Source organism: Triticum aestivum, chromosome 3D, assembly GCF_018294505.1.
Source record: "Triticum aestivum cultivar Chinese Spring chromosome 3D, IWGSC CS RefSeq v2.1, whole genome shotgun sequence".
In the NCBI taxonomy this organism is placed as follows: domain Eukaryota; kingdom Viridiplantae; phylum Streptophyta; class Magnoliopsida; order Poales; family Poaceae; genus Triticum; species Triticum aestivum.
The window spans coordinates 231,108,836-231,124,033 of NC_057802.1; positions in this window are offsets into that span (position 1 = coordinate 231,108,836).

Below are 15,198 nucleotides of genomic sequence, written 5' to 3' on the forward strand. Positions count from 1 at the left end.
TAAGCACGGGCTGTGCTCTGGGGCAGCTGGCGTGCGCTGGCGGTTTGGGCGGCGCCGTCCGCGGCGGAATCCGCTGCCGACGCCGGCGTGCTGCCAAGGCGGCGCTGCAGGGTGCCAGGGAGAGCTTGGAGTGTACTGGTGAGAGGGCGAGTGCATGGCGTGGTTCGGCAGGCGAGCAGGGGCCAGAGATGGGACGCGACGAGGGCGGCAGTGCGGCGTGTCGGCTCAGTGCGCGCGCGTGCAAAACGTGCGCTCTGGGCGCGCCCAGAGCACGCACGGCAGGTGCTCGACGGAATGCCAGCGCGCTCTAGAGAGCTTGGGTGAGGCTGGCAGCTAACAGGCCAGGGTTAGGGACAGCTAGGATGCTAGTGGACATGCTGGATGGGTCAGGGGTTCAAGTCCACAATGCAAACCAGAGGACATGCCAAAAATTGTCCCTGCACACAGGGTGCTCGACAGAATGCCATGGTCAGCTAGGCAACTCTTGGGGTGGCCAAACTCTCCAGATCCTAGTCTCCTTAGGAGCTCAAGAAGGTGGTAAGGTTAGTTTGGCAAAAACAGAAAGTTGATAGTGCAAGAATTTGAGAAAACCAGTTTTGGGCAGAAACTAAAGGTTATCATTGCATGCACCAAAATTATGCCAATGGGTCCAATCTCCTGGACTTAAGAGTTTGGTAGGGAGGACTATAAGTAGGAAAAAGCTCAAAGATACTAGAGCAAAATAAAATTGGGTTGCAGTACAAATCACCAAACTGGACCAGAATGGAAATGAAGATAATTCACTCAATTTTTCCAAAGAACAACACTGGGTTTTTGCTTGAAGATGAATTGTATGCATCCACTGACATCTCCAAACACTTGGAAGAATTTTTAGAAGAATATTTAAATAGGTTGTAGTGCAAAATACCTACTGGACCAGATTTGAAAAATTGATGTGGAGCTCAAAATCTCCAATGACCAAAAGATGTTTTTGCATAAAAGTGATGGGGAAACCTCACATGACATCCCCAAATTTTGGTGAAATTTTTAAAAGCATTTATCAAATGGTTGCAGTGCAAAAAGGGGCTCCAAATTTATGAAAGATCATTTTGAAAGAATAAAGCTCATGAAAAATTAATTATGCAAATAAATCCACTGATAAAGGATTGATTTTATAAAGAGGGCACACAAGTCCAATAATACTCTTTGAAGGTTTTTTCCACTTGAAGTAAAAATTCACAATAACAAAAGGGTAAATCTTGACAAATGGAAAAGTTTTATTTCCTGGCAACATTTTAATAAATAAAACAAGGCCAAAATTTTGGGTGTCACAACACTACCCCCCTTAAGAAAAATCTCGTCCTCGAGATTTGTTAAAAGCTGTTTTGAACAAGAACTGTTTTGAAATAAATTTGTTTTTATCAAAGAAAATCCTTCAATTGCACAAAAACAAAACGGTTACAGGGAGAGGGCAATAAGTGGTGTAAAACCACAGTGTGTTACACTGGCGTAGTGTGGAAAAATCCACGGTTAGGGAAAACGAGATATTTCTACGCAGATACAGTAATTTAGAATAAATTCTAAATTACCAAAATACGCTGGTTGCACCCGAGAGCACAGTGCTCTCTTTGGCTGACAGGTGGGCCCAGGGCCCACTGTCGGCCTCTTCTCCTACCTCCGGTTCTCTCTTCTCTCTCGCGCGTTCTCCCGCGCTTCCTCCACCGGCGACGCCTAGCTCGTAGGGCATCGAGGCCGTACCGTGGTAGTGCGCGGCGTGCTAGCTGCCGGTGCAGCGTGCACTCACCTCGCGGGCCAGGGCGCTGTCGGTACTGCTCGCGGACTCACCTCCGAACACCGGCGGTCGAGCGACGAGTGGCGCTGGTGTACCTCGCCCACCGTACACCGATCTCGGGCTATAAAACGATCGCGGTGCTCCTCTCTTCTTCCTCACACCTGGCCTCACTTCTACTTCTCCTTCCTCCTTCTCCATTGCTGCTAGCAGGAGCTCGAGCCGAGGCTCTAATGGCGGAGGCAATGCCGAACTGGTATGTGGTCCTGGTGTGTGGAGGCTTGGCGGTGCTGCTGGGGTTCTCCGTGCTCCTGTGCGCGATGATCCTGGATGATCGTCGTGATGCTGCCGCACGAGTGTTAGCTCTTCGCGGTGGCGGCGATCACGTGGATTAGGCGCGGCCTCGGGGCTGACTGCCGTCGGTGTGCTGGGGCAGCTCGCGCTCGAATGAACACTCACAAGTCTCTCTTACTGAGACTGTGGTGTCCTCGAGCGTGGTTAGATAGGCGCAAAAATGTGCTCAAGGATTTGTAATAGTGCTCGAGGTCGAGTGGTGGCTGCTGAGAGTTTGCTGTTACGATGATGCGCGAATAAAAAAATCTATGTCGTGAAAATAATATACGCAACGATAACTCGGGGAAAGAAATCTCCTCAAAAACATATTGCGAGAGAAAAAGATAATTAAAACAAAACTAACAGCAGTAAAACTGCTCACATAACAGGAACTAAAGAAAGTCGGATCCGTCACACAAAAATTTTACGAACATGCTGCAACACATAAATACAAGTACTGGGACAATAAATACATCGGAGGCGTTTACAAGGAAAACGGCAAAAAGACAGGGTCCTGAGAAAATGCCTCTGGCACTGGGGCACACTCCTCTTCTATCGGGGGAAGCGGGTTGACCAGCCGATGAATGCGCCCTTCTTGGTCAGGCCTCAGTGGCCTGCCAATAGCGATCCGAGGATTTAAATCAGCGAGGCTCTGGAGATAGCCCATTACTCGCTGAGTTAAACGCTCCTGGGCAATAACGTACTGGGCAAGGTTGGCCAGTACTGGATCTCTCTCAATACGTCCACCGGGAAAAGATGCAACTTCTCCGGGTGCTGCACGACTCGGAAAATAATAGTATCCTCGCTCGCTGGCATAGGTTACTGCGAATCGAAGACGAGTGAGCGCCTCGTATGCAGCAGCTTCTATGGCCATATGCGGAGTCGGCATGGATTTCCCCACGAAGGAGACTTCCGTTGGGTCTTGGTTTGGGTAGGCGGGAGGGATGTGCACCACTGCCCAATATTTCGAGGTGGAAGGTGTGATCCTCGATTTGAGCAATTCGTACTGGGGTGGACGGGTGGCACTCATAGTACTGCAGGTAAAGTCCCACAATAATTTGACAAAACTGCCCGGGGTTGCGTCGGGGTTCTCAGATAAATACTGGAGGTCGGCATGGCAAAGGAATGGCTGTGAGTGCTGCGCACAAAGGTGAGGGGTGCTCGGCAAGGTCACGAGGTGGCCTTTATATAGCACCGGGGCTGGGTTATCTACCGGGGTGAAGGGTAACTGGTTGTCGATCCTGTTCTCGGGTCAAAGCCACAGATATACATATCACATAAATGTGACGCATTACTGTGTGTGCTGTCGGGGTTGGTCTTGGTAGCTGCGCCCGAAATCTAAAAATGCATCTGTACAGTAACGTACACATGCATAGCTACTACTCCAACAATAAGGGCGCTCAAGCAGACAGCATGCAATAAAAGCGATACAAGACCACACCATTACAAAGCGTAGGGAAACTAAGGCTCGATACAACTCGAGCGACTTAGTCTACTACGTTAATGTCTAAGTGAGCTGGCCTTGCGGACGCCGATGCTTCTCCACGGTTCTCACCGTCGGGATTTGCTGGTTGAGGCTGAGGGGCTGCAGGGTCGGGGAAATGGTGATGACCATCGCGGGGGTTGTTGGCCACAATCCCGTTGGAATGGGTTCCCAAAAGGCGACGAAGTGCTTCTGGGGTCACTAAAGCACTCTGGTTGAGGGCTGGCGCAGACCTCGAGGGATCGATCGGGTGTCCGAACAGCACGACTGGGTTGTCGGCGTCAGGCTCCGCTTCTCTTCTCGCCGGGGCTCGGCGAACCAGCTCTCCACGAGCTGCGATCAGATCAAGGGTGACCTGATCGAACAGTTTCTCTAGTGCGCTTACATAGCGCACCAGATGCAATAGTGCGGGATCCGTCTCGTGATCTCCGTTGGCAACCTGGGGCGGCCTACCATACCCGTCACGACTGGGGTAGTAGTAGAACGAGCGACAGTTAACTCTAGGCGACAAGTGCCGGAGTTGAACTATAGCTTCGCGGGCTGCCAGTTGGATGGCTTGTGGTTCAAAGGAAGTTGTCCTTCCAGTGAACCTGTAGGGGCGTTCTGGCGACAGACCCCTACCGTAGATGTGCACAGTGGCCCAGTACTGACGGCTCTCACCGTACATGGGTCCTTGGTACACAACATACTCAGGAGGCTCCTCTAACGCATAGGCACGGCGGGTGAGGTTTGCGAGCACGGTCATAAAACCTCCAAGGTTGGTTGCTGTGGTCTCATTGTGAACAATGGGGCCAGGCATCGTGGCTAGGATTGGGGAAAAAGGGTTGTGCGGTGCTGTGTTTGAGGCTAGCGTGCCCTTTTTATAGGGAAAGGGGACGGGGTCTTCCTCCGCACGCTTGCGATAGAGACTGGTCGGGTGTCGGTCACTGGCGCGTGATCGACGGGCTAGGTTGATAGGTTGGGCACCGTCCGCCGAAAAGGGCGTCGGGTCACTGTGGGGCTATCTTACGCGAGAAGCTTGGCCGGGACTAGGTTAAGGTCTGATGGTTTGGTTAACCTAGGTTTATTGACCTGGCTAAGATAGGATTAGCCAATGGTCAGCCTGGCTCTGATACCAAGTCTGTCACGACCGGTTTTCGGGATATTAATTCTCCAGAAAATGGCCGTTGTGCTCACCAGCCCCAGGATTACTGTTAGCTGATGAGGCACCAACTTGATACAAGAAAATCCAAGCAAGTACAAAAATATGTAGTACAAGACCATTGTGGCCTAGGAGTACAACATTTGGTTTCTAATGGTTGATGGCGGAAGCGGTTGTGGTTCATCTGCGTCTATGGGACTCCATTTCCCACAAGAACAGCTGACCAGGATAACTCCTATCTTCGCGAGGCTGCGAATGTCAACGCGTAGGTTCCGAGGTTGTCACCGCGATGCTTATCTCCAAGCAAGGAATCTGGCCAAGACAATAGCCAGGGACAAGCCAGTGAGTACGTTTGAATGTACTCGCAAACATTAAGAACACGGGTATAATACATCAAACATGCTCCGGATTATTACGCGATCACACGTCTGTCACGAAATATACGAAAAACCATGATTCATACATGTGATTAAAATCATCCAAAGTAAAATACTGGGTGCCAAACGAGGGTCTGAATGACTCCTCGAGAGGAAACTGCAAGAATAGTAATACTGGTGCCAAACGAGGGTCTGAATGACTCCTCGGGAGGAAACTGCAAGAATAATAATGCTGGTGCAAAACGAGGGTCTGAATGACTCCTCGGGAGGAAACTGCAAGAATAATAATGCCGCAGTCGGGCGTCGGGGCGACACCGTATAAAGGGCTTATAAATAAAAGAAATAACAAGCATGCCATAGTCGGGCGTCTGAGCGACACCACATAAAGGGCTTATAAATAAAAGAGATAACAAGTATGCCACAGTCGGGCGTCTGAGCGACACCACCTAAAGGGCTTTATATAGAATAATAGTAATGGGTATCCAGGAGGTAGAACCATCCCAGGGATACTCATTAATACCAATAAAGTAAAAGGTTAGTCCACAATAATAATGATCATAATCCACATATGTCACGGTTCATAATCAAAGTTCTGGTTTAGCAGCTTTCCTCCGAAGACCGACACTAAGACCGACACTTGACCTATCCCAGACTGTAGTCCTTAACCATGGACACGGCTATTCGAATAGATGTATAATCTCTGCAGAGGGTGTACTCTTTACCCACGGGTAACGGATTTCTTTAGTCCATCGGGACTAATTCCGTCTACGGTCTTTTGATTGAAAACACGCCTGACCTGCACACACCAGCTTAACTCACCGATGTCTGGAATCACCCACAACACCTGTCAAGCCAAACTCTAAGTGGGGAGGCTACAACCTCGACGTAGCATGGGATCAAATTTCTATACGCGCGCTCTAAGGGGTGGCCCCCCTCTCGGTCCCAACCGGAAACACCCATGCCCCCGGACCGAATGACAGGCTTTAATCCGTGGCCACGGGACCCTCATCACGGCCTCTCTGTACGGTGTGTGCTAGGACGGGGTTGACAACTTACTGAACCGTACCCTACCTCAGGCAGGGACAAGTGGTAGTACCAGGCAAGTATGGGGGTTACTGGACAAGACTCGATCTAAGGCCGACTCAGGAGGTTTAAGTGTTCCCTGCATGATTAGCACAACAAAAGTATTTCCATTAACAGGTAGACTTATCACTCGTCAAGCCTCACCATGCCATACCGGACATACTCGTCCCGACGAGGTACTAGGGACAAGCCCGTGTCTACCCAAGACCACGGCTTTCCCGGCTTCCTTCCGGTATGCAAGGGAAGCTTACGAGGATGAATACCATCACCAATATATCCATTTATCACAGCAAAGGAAACTCCACTATGCACTCATGCATATGATCTTTTTATCGTCACATAAAAATAATGTACGCTCCAAGTCAAAAGGTGTTGTAACCATATCAAAACACCACACAAAATATTATGCCAGAGTTCAGAAATGCTTGCCTTCAAGTGTATGCATGTGGGGGTGCACTTTTGAAGGATGCCTTTTCTCCAAAAATCCTATTTTAAGAAATATATAAATAACACACATTTTAAAATACAGTACAAAAAGTTGTCTCAAATATTTTTAAAAGAAATCTTAAAATAAACTAGAGGAAATTTGAGAGAGGTAGGAAAAAGAATCAACTCATTTGGAGTTCTATTTTAAAAGTTATAGCCAGTCAAAGATTAGTCAAACTTCTGATTTATTTAAAATCAGAAAAAGGAAAACGCTTCGGGGAAAATACGCTTTCAAAGCAGAGGTGACGTACTCCGGTCTTTGCGCTTTCACTTAAACAGAGAGAGCGGCCGCGCGGGTCACTGACAGTGGGTCCAGAGGGCCCACTGGTCAGGTTTGACTGGTCTCCCTCTCCCTCCTTTCTCTGTGCCCGAACGGTGGCGGGGCTCCGGCGATCGCCGGCGACGAACGGCGGCTCCTCGAGGGCATCTGAGGGCAGGGATGGGTTGGCCAGACCGAGGCGGTCCTCTCGGTGGGCGTTAGGCAGGTGGGGACGGAGGGGGTCACCGGCGGCGAGCTCCGCGGCGGAGGGGCTACGGTGGTGAAGTGACATTTGGGTTCCGGTGATCCTTGGCCGAAGCTGAGGCGCTAGGCAGCTCCGCACGACCACGGGGGAGTTCTTGGTGGCGTTGGATTGGCGGGGGAAGGCTTGGCTGCGACGCATGGCACGGGATTGCGACGGCGACCGAGCTGGCCGGAGACGAGGAAGGAAGGACTTTCCCGTCGATTGCTGGCTGTGGGAGGGCTATGGGGGTGGCCTGGGGTTGCTTGAGTGATCGGTTGAGCTCGGGGTCCCTTTAAATAGGCGCTCGAGGCAGGCTCCCGCGGTGGCCGAGGATAAGATCGCCGGCGACCACTTTTCTGTAGTTGCAGGGCATCGTGGCGGCGACGAAAGCGTGCCGACGAGCAAGTGGATAAGCACGGGCTGTGCTCTGGGGCAGCTGGCGTGCGCTGGCGGTTTGGGCGGCGCCGTCCGCGGCGGAATCCGCTGCCGACGCCGGCGTGCTGCCAAGGCGGCGCTGCAGGGTGCCAGGGAGAGCTTGGAGTGTACTGGTGAGAGGGCGAGTGCATGGCGTGGTTCGGCAGGCGAGCAGGGGCCAGAGATGGGACGCGACGAGGGCGGCAGTGCGGCGTGTCGGCTCAGTGCGCGCGCGTGCAAAACGTGCGCTCTGGGCGCGCCCAGAGCACGCACGGCAGGTGCTCGACGGAATGCCAGCGCGCTCTAGAGAGCTTGGGTGAGGCTGGCAGCTAACAGGCCAGGGTTAGGGACAGCTAGGATGCTAGTGGACATGCTGGATGGGTCAGGGGTTCAAGTCCACAATGCAAACCAGAGGACATGCCAAAAATTGTCCTGCACACAGGGTGCTCGACAGAATGCCATGGTCAGCTAGGCAACTCTTGGGGTGGCCAAACTCTCCAGATCCTAGTCTCCTTAGGAGCTCAAGAAGGTGGTAAGGTTAGTTTGGCAAAAACAGAAAGTTGATAGTGCAAGAATTTGAGAAAACCAGTTTTGGGCAGAAACTAAAGGTTATCATTGCATGCACCAAAATTATGCCAATGGGTCCAATCTCCTGGACTTAAGAGTTTGGTAGGGAGGACTATAAGTAGGAAAAAGCTCAAAGATACTAGAGCAAAATAAAATTGGGTTGCAGTACAAATCACCAAACTGGACCAGAATGGAAATGAAGATAATTCACTCAATTTTTCCAAAGAACAACACTGGGTTTTTGCTTGAAGATGAATTGTATGCATCCACTGACATCTCCAAACACTTGGAAGAATTTTTAGAAGAATATTTAAATAGGTTGTAGTGCAAAATACCTACTGGACCAGATTTGAAAAATTGATGTGGAGCTCAAAATCTCCAATGACCAAAAGATGTTTTTGCATAAAAGTGATGGGGAAACCTCACATGACATCCCCAAATTTTGGTGAAATTTTTGAAAGCATTTATCAAATGGTTGCAGTGCAAAAAAGGGGCTCCAAATTTATGAAAGATCATTTTAAAAGAATAAAGCTCATGAAAAATAATTATGCAAATAAATCCACTGATAAAGGATTGATTTTATAAAGAGGGCACACAAGTCCAATAATGCCCTTTGAAGGTTTTTTCCACTTGAAGTAAAAATTCACAATAACAAAAGGGTAAATCTTGACAAATGGAAAAGTTTTATTTCCTGGCAACATTTTAATACATAAAACAAGGCCAAAATTTTTGGGTGTCACAAGCGTCCTCAGCTTGGAGTAGTTTCAGGATGGGTGACCGGCCGGGAAGTTGCTCCCGGGTGCGCATGAGTGAGGACAAAGTGCGCAGAAAAGACTAGTATTAATCTGTGGGGCCAGTCTAGATCCCGCCAGGAGTAACGACCACCAGTGGGTGTGTCCGGGGCATTACAAGTTGATATCAGAGCCGACCCTCGCAGTTACACGGATGTTTGCGGATAGGTGCGCGGTCATGTTGTTCATGACGTTTGTGACCCATCGTGTCACACGGCATGCCACAGGTATCAGACTGGATGCGCAGACGTATGTGCCAAGAGGGACCGTTCCTGTGGCCCGACAAGGACATCGGTTCCTCTGAGTGGGATTGTATGTGATAGCCTGGCTTATTAGGGATGATAGACTACTCATATTAATAAGGAATTTCTTCTTTTTCAGGAGCCCATTCAGACAGAACTCCAAGGTTAAGCGTGCTCAGCTTGGAGTAGTTTCAGGCTGGGTGACCGACCGGGAAGTTGCTCCCGGGTGCGCACGAGTGAGGACAAAGTGCGCAGAAAAGACTAGTATTGATTTGTGGGGCTTCTCCTTTTTGCTTCTTCTTATTCTTCTTCTTCTTCTTCTTCTTCTTCTTGTTCTTCTTCTTCTTCTCTTTTTTTTATGGCCTCTCCTTTTTTTCGTCCAGAGTCTCATCCCGACTTGTGGGGGAATCATAGTCTCTATCATCCTTTCCTCAGTTGGGACAATGCTCTAAAAGTGATGATCATCACACTTTTATTTACTTACAACTCAACAATTACAACTCAATACTTAGAACAAAATATGACTCTATGTGAATGCCTCCGGCGGTATACCGGGATATGCAATGAATCAAGAGTGACATGTATCGAAGAATTATGAATGGTGGCTTTGCCACAAATACAATGTCAACTACATGATCACGCAAAGCAATATGACAATGATGGAGCGTGTCATAATAAACTGAACGGTGTTAAGTTGCATGGCAATATATCTCGAAATGGCTATGGAAATGCCATGGTAGGTAGGTATGGTGGCTGTTTTGAGGAAGGTATATGGTGGGTGTATGATACCGGCGAAAAGTGCGCGGTATTAGAGAGGCTAGAATTGGTGGAAGGAAGAAAGTGCGTATAATCCATGGACTCAACATTAGTCATAAAGAACTCATATACTTATTTCGAAAATCTACAAGTTATCAAAGCAAAGTATTACGGGCATGCTCCTAGGGGGATAGATTGGTAGGAAAAGACCATCGCTCGTCCCCGACCGCCACTCATAAGGAAGACAATCAATAAATAAATCATGCTCCGACTTCATCACATAACGGTTCACCATACGTGCATGCTACGGGAATCACAAACTTTAACACAAGTATTTATGAAATTCAACACTACTCAACTAGCATGACTCTAATATCACCATCTTCATATCTCAAAACAATTATCTAGTATCAAACTTCTCATAGTATTCAACACACTTATAATTTTTTTTACTAATCTTGAATGCCTATCATAATTAAAGCAAATTACCATGCTGTTTTGTAGGACTCTTAAAATAATCTAAGTGAAGCATGAGAGAACAATAGTTTCTATAAAACAAAACCACCACCGTGCTCTAAAAGATATAAGTGAGGTACTAGAGCAAAAACTATATAACTCAAAAGATATAAGTGAAGCACATAGAGTATTCTAACAATTTCCGAATCATGTGTGACTCTCTCAAAAGGTGTGTACAGCAAGGATGATTGTGGAAAACTAACAAATAAAGACTCAAATAATACAAGACGCTCCAAGCAAAACACATATCATGTGGTGAATAAAAATATAGCTCCAAGTAAAGTTAGCGATGGAAGTAGACGAAAGAGGGGATGCCTTCCGGGGCATCCCAAGCTTTGGCTTTTAGGTGTCCTTAGATTATCTTGGGGTGCCATGGGCATCCCCAAGCTTAGGCTGTTGCCACTCCTTGTTCCATAATCCATCAAATCTTTCACCCAAAACTTGAAAACTTCACAACACAAAACTCAGCAGAAAATCTCGTAAGCTCCGTTAGCGAAAGAAAACAAAACACCACTTCAAGGTACTATAATGAACTCATTCTTTATTTATATTGGTGTTAAACCTACTGTATTCCAACTTCTCTATGGTTTATAAACTATTTTACTAACCATAGATTCATCAAAATAAGCAAACAACACACGAAAAACAGAATATGTCAAAAACAGAACAGTCTGTAGTAATCTGTAACTAACGCAAACTTCTGGACCTCCAAAAATTCAGCCAAAATAGGACGACCTAGACAATTTGTTTATTGATGAGCAGCAATTGGAATCAATATTTTATCACGTGCTGGTGATTTTTAACAATTATTTTCGTGAACAGAAAGTTTCTGGAATTTTCAGCAAGATCAAATAACTATCATCCAAGAAGATCCTATAGGTTTAACTTGGCACAAACACTAATTAAAACATAAAAACACATCTAACCAGAGGCTAGATCCAAGAAGAAGAAGAAGAAGAAGAATAGATAACCGTGGCCTTGCTCGATGCAATAGATAACCGTGACCTTCTTGTGAACCAAAATGTGTGCTACTATGTGCTATGAGTCCTAAATGACTATGTGATTTGGACAACTATATGTGCTATAACTCCTTTATGTGTGTATGACTATGTGATTTGGACTACTCTTTGTGCTATGTATCCTTTATGTGTTTTGGACTACTATATGTGATATTACTTATGGTTATGTGACATAGTATGCGAACCACAAAAACCTAAAAAGCAATTGGTATTTGAAATCAGCACACAGTGCAACGCCCGGCTGTTAGGCGCTGCACTGTCTAGTGCAGCGCCTGACGCATAGGCGCTGCACTCTGACTTAGACAATTTTTGCCCCCAAAACCTACTAGAAGTGTTATGTTGCTCTCTGGATAGGCATGTCCAGGTGGGTAGCCCCTAAGTGAGAGGTGCTGCATTAGATAGTGCAACGCCCTTCCTTTGGGCGCTGCACATCTGGACGTGCCTGTCCAGAGAGCAACAGAACGCTTCCAGTAGCCAGTCGAGCTGTGCAGCGCCCAAGGTGTAGGCGCCCCACTTGTAATGTGCAGCGCCTAAGCCATAGGCGCTGTTGTAGGATCAAAAGTATGTCTACAGGGGGGGTGATTAGACTACTTGACCAAATAAAAATCCAGCCTTTTCCCAATTTTAAGTCTTGGCAGATTTTAGCAACTTAGCACTAGTCAAGCAAACAACCTACACATGCAAGTCTAAGAGTATAGTAGCGGAATGTAAAACATTGCACATGAAGGTAAAGGGAGGAGTTTGGAGGGAGCAAACACAATGTAGACACGTAGATTTTTGGCGTGGTTCTGATAGGTGGTGCTATCGTACATCCACGTTGATGGAGACTTCAACCCACGAAGGGTAACGGTTGCGCGAGTCCACGGAGGGATCCACCCACGAAGGGTCCATGAAGAAGCAACCTTGTCTATCCCACCATGGCCATCGCCCACGAAAGACTTGCCTCACTAGGGTAGATCTTCACGAAGTAGGCGATCTCCTTGCCCATACAAACTCCTTGGTTCAACTCCACAATCTTGACGGAGGCTCCCAAGTGACACCTAACCAATCTAGGAGACACCACTCTCCAAAAGGTAATAGATGGTGTGTTGATGATGAACTCCTTGCTCTTGTGCTTCAAATGATAGTCTCCCCAACACTCAACTCTCTCTCACAGATTTGGATTTGGTGGAAAGATAATTTGAGTGGAAAGCAACTTGGAGAAGGCTAGAGATCAAGATTCATATGATTGGAATGGAATATCTTGACCTCAACACATGAGTAGGTGGTTCTCTCTCAGAAAATGTATGATGAAAGTGTAGGCATGTTTTGATGGCTCTCTCTTCGAATGAAGAGTGGGTGGAGGGGTATATATAGCCTCCACACAAATCACCAAACTCGGTGGGACGAATAATGGAACTTGGTCAGACCGATTTAGTGCAAAATGTGAACGTTAGGCTTTTCGGTGGGACTGACATGTCAACTCGGTGAGACCGATTTCATTAGGGTTAGGGCATAACGTAATCTTGGTGAGACCGATTACACAAACTCGATGGAACCGATTTTGGTAATAATCTAACCAGAGAGTTGGTCAAGCAAACTCGATGGGACCGATTCGCTCATCTCGGTGAGACCGAAACGTTACGAAAGGGAAACAGAGAGATTGCATTGCGAACTCGGTGGGACCGATCGCTCATCTCAGTTGGACCGAAACATTACGAAGGGAAACAGAGAGTTTGCAATCCCATCTCGGTGAGACCGAGATCCCTATTGGTAGGACCGAAGTGACTAGGGTTTTTTGGCAGTGGCTATGTCAACTGAACTCGGTGGCGCCGAATAGAAAGTTTTGGTGGGGCCGAGTTTAACTTTTGGTTTGGGACATATGTGTATATGAGAAAGTAGTTGAGGGTTTTTGGAGCATATCACTAAGCATTTTGAGCAAGTAACCCATTAAGCAACACCTCATCGCCTTTTAATAGTAATGGCTTTTCCTCTGGACTCAATGTGATCTTGGATCACTAAAAGTAAAATGTAGAGTCTTGAGCTTTAGAGCTTGAGCCAATCTTTTGTCCTTAGCATTTTGAGGGGTCCACATTTCTCATCCATGCCATGCCAATCATTGAGCTTTCCTGAAATATTTATCTTGAGATATCATTAGCTCAATGAGCTATATGTTGTTAGGAATTACCAAAACCACCCAGGGATAGTTGCACTTTCAATCTCCCCCTTTTTGCTAATTGATGACAACATATAGATCAAAGCTTCGACAAATGATCATAAGATTGAAATACATCGTCGCTTTGAGAAGTATGTGATAAGCAAGAGCTCCCCTTAAATTTGTGCATTATTTAAAATTTGCTTTTGAATGCAAATGCACAATCGATTAGGATCATGGGTTTCTCTTCCATGTCACATACATCTTGGTGGAGCGCTCAAAATGATGGAAATTAAAAGCATGCACTCATCACCAAGCAAAGTGAATGATCATATAAGAGATATGAGAGATAATATCATCCAAGCAAGCACTAAAGTAGCGTATGATCAAACAAGTATCTCACACAGACATAGAGTTCAACCAAGCACACAAAAAGTTCAACCAAAAGCAAGAGTGACAAAGAAGCAAAACACTCTCTCTCGAAGCCTATGATCTATACATTTCTCCCCCTTTGGCAACAAGTTACCAAAAATTTCGAAAATGCATAGTGCTATGCGTCTCTCAGGCTTGGTCTTCGGGAGGTGGTGTAGAGAGAACTCCAAGGCCAAAGGCATCTGTTGATGTAGTTGGAGCTGGTGGAGTGGCTGCTGGAGGTGGCACTGAAGCTGTAGCTGCTGGTGCTGACGCTGTAGCTCTAATATCTGATACTCGCTCTGCGGCAGACCTGTGACCTCTAGGCACTCACTGAAAAGCATCAGTAGTTGCCTTCCCTTTCCTCTCTTCTGCATCCTCCTGGAGCTGCTCAATTGTTGTCTGTATCTCAGTAACCTTCAGATCAAGATCATAAAATTTTGTTTCTATGATCCTCTCCAAGCTCTCCTGATTCTGAGTCAGGGTGGCCAAGCCCTTCTCAATCCTCAAAGTAGATTGGATCAGATATGCAAGCTGATCTTGCTTGCTCTTCAGGAACACCTGAGATGCTTCCTCTATACTTGGCATCTTGGCAGCTTTCTCTGCTTTAGCTTTAGCTCTCTTCTCTTGTGCTTGAGCTGATGATGGTTCATCCTCATTCATCACAACTTTGTTGTCTTCAAATTCAGGATATAGAGGTAGATGCTCCTTGTCCAACAAGTAAGTGCTTGTGCCCATCTTGGAGTTGATGAGCACCTGAATGTGTGGAGCATACCCACAAGATCTCTTCTGGTCAGTAGTTGTCCTCTTGATTGTCTCTACAATCAGACTCTTGACCTTGAACTTTTGAGGGACATCAAATAGTTGCAGCAAGTTGATGGAATGTCCTCTAATCATCTTGTGATCTCCAGACTTGGGTAGCAAAGTGTGCCTTAGGATGGTGTTGATAGTAGGCAGACCAAACAACAAATAGTGTACAGATCCAAGCTTGTGTGTCTCCAAAGCTTTATCAGGGATCTCTTTGTACATATTTGCCATAGAATTGTGGTCTAGCTTCTTCTTGGCATACACATCCAAGTCATCCTCATGTTGTTCTGGAGCATTGATCAACTTGGCCCATTCTTCAACAGTTGATTGGTACCTTGTACCTTCAGACATCCATACTATCCTTCCA